This window comes from Callospermophilus lateralis, assembly GCF_048772815.1.
Source record: "Callospermophilus lateralis isolate mCalLat2 chromosome 11 unlocalized genomic scaffold, mCalLat2.hap1 SUPER_11_unloc_3, whole genome shotgun sequence".
NCBI lineage: Eukaryota > Metazoa > Chordata > Mammalia > Rodentia > Sciuridae > Callospermophilus > Callospermophilus lateralis.
Window position 1 is genome coordinate 7,662,995 of NW_027510155.1, and position 2,414 is coordinate 7,665,408.

At 33.6% G+C, this 2,414-nt stretch overlaps 1 pseudogene; it reads right to left on the reverse strand.

Annotated features, from left to right (window-relative positions):
• Positions 1 to 1,587: 1,587 nt before the first annotated feature.
• LOC143385990 (large ribosomal subunit protein eL24 pseudogene) lies at positions 1,588 to 2,139 on the reverse strand (annotated as a pseudogene).
• Between the last annotated feature and the right edge of the window lie 275 nt (positions 2,140 to 2,414).

Sequence of the window (2,414 nt, forward strand, 5' to 3'; positions counted from 1 at the left end):
TTTCCTATCAGAGTTTCTACTATTTTTTTCTTTGTATATTTCTGAGAAACATTTGATGTAAGTACAAAATCAAAATATTTTGCCAATAGTGATGGTACTAAATAATTATTAATGGCAATAGATAGTTTAGTTATATATTTAAAAATTAATTTTACAGTTTTTAAAGCATTGAGAAAGAATAATGTCAATTTTCACCATGATGGCATCTTACAGAGTAGATACACCATGCCAGAAGTCCCTGTTCTTAACCTCTTTAACATCTACTCTGCCTGATTTCTTGGCAATGTTTACCTTTTTTAATGTTTGACTTTTTCAGAATGTCATAAATTTGGAATTACACATATGTGGCATTTCAGACAATATATTCTTTCTGGCAGTATGTATTAATGATGCCTCCTTGTGTTTTCATGTTTGATAGTAAATTTCATTTTATTAGTTTTTTTAGTGACCCTCCAGTGTTTGGATGTATCAAAGTGTTTACATTGATAACAGGTAAATGGCTACTGAAATCTCTCTTAGCTGCTTTCTTTTCTTGGCAATCATAAGTGAAGAAGCTGTGGATGTTTGTATGTGGATATAGCTTTCAATTCCATCGAATTAACACTGAGAAATACAATTAGTGGGCCATATTAAGTGTATATTGTGATTTTTAAGAAGCTATAAAGCTGTCTTCCAGAGTGGCTGTCCAATTTTTTTTATCTCCACACAAATGTATGAGAGTTCCTTTTGTTCCCTATCTTTGCCAGCTCTTGATATTGTCAGGAATAAAATTTTATAAATTTTTACAAGTGTGTTTAATTTGTAATTCCTTTTTTTCTCCCAAAACTTATTTATTATACCCAACAATTAGAATAATGCCTGAATTTAACATGCACCAGCAAGAAAATTAGTAATCCATTATCTTGGATAATTAGGGATGAAGAAAATGTTGACATGCACCATAATTTTACCTTGAGAAAGCTTGTTTAAGACATGGCTTATGCATTGTTGTATCCTTGCAACTCAGCACAGGTGGGCAGATAATAAAGACATCCATAGAGTACAAGCCTGTTCACAAATTATAATATTTTTCTTATCACATTACACATTTATTGATCATCAGGCTGCTGAGCAATTTTATTTAATTTGGCACAGCTTTGTCAAAAGTCCTAGCTCAACAAACTACTCTGGGAATAGGTAAAACATACTCTTATTCAGTGTCCTTGGGTTCAGAGACAGAATAATATAGCCAGAATAGAAAGGAGAATGCTATTTTCTGGGAGCAAGAGATTAATACAGCTATTAATTTTTGGCACCATCAAATCAGATAATTGATAATGGTGGGAAAAGAAGGGGGGTCCCAATGTATAAGTTAAACCCAATAAAAAACAAACGTGCCTGTCATGGATAGAGAAATGACATGAAAAGAGCATTTGAATAGTCAACTTGGAGTAAATCTAAGCAAGATTCAAGTACTTTCAGTCTGTGTAGTGTGTCCTAAACATATTGAAGTAAAGCTACTATTCAATCATACATCTTTATTGCCTTATTTTAACATTTCTCCAATTAAAAACGTTATATCTTTATTTTAAAATCTCATCTGCCAACTCATTTTCCACCAACTCAGAAAGCAGAAAACTTCTCTGGTTTCACAGCCTTTTCCTGAGGCGCTGCCTTTGTGGGACTCTTAGCAGCAGCCATTGCCATTTTTTTAAATGCCTGCTTAGATAATTTTTTTTTTTTTTGCTTCCTTGGCAGCCTAAGAGCTTGCTTTCATTGAGACTTTTTAACTTCTGGTTTCTGATTCCTCTTGGCCATGATATCCGCAAGGGATGCACCAGTGATGGCCCTCTGAAATTTGGCTTCAACTTGGGTTCTCTTCTTTTGAATTTCTTCTGACTGGCCTTTTTTATGCTTTCTTCTGTAGAGGACAGTACAGTTTAACTGCCGAAGATTCCTCTTGGATAGAAAAGCTGACTCACATTTTGCATTAAGAAATTGGAAAACCTTTCCTTCAGTCCTTGCATAGTGACTCCTGTATATGGGGTATATCTGGTACCCACTAAAACTGCACAGCTTTAACTTTATGGCAGTGGCTGATTTGTAATTTCTTAATGACATATAATACTCAGCATCTTTTCCTATGCTTTCCAAATACATAGTTTGTTTTTTCTGAGGAATATATTTATTTCTTTCATTCAATTTTAAAACAATTGCATTAGGGTAATACTGAAATACAATTAAGTATACATATATACTTCATACATTGTCATGTTTGCACATACCTATTTATCAGTGTAACAATGACCACAATCAAGTTTTTAACATTGATAGTTTATGCAGATGGTTCTTGGTGCCCTGTTGTATTTCTACCTCTTGTTTCCTCCTCCAAGGGGGGGGGGGCAAAATAAAACAAAAACAAAAAACAAAACAAA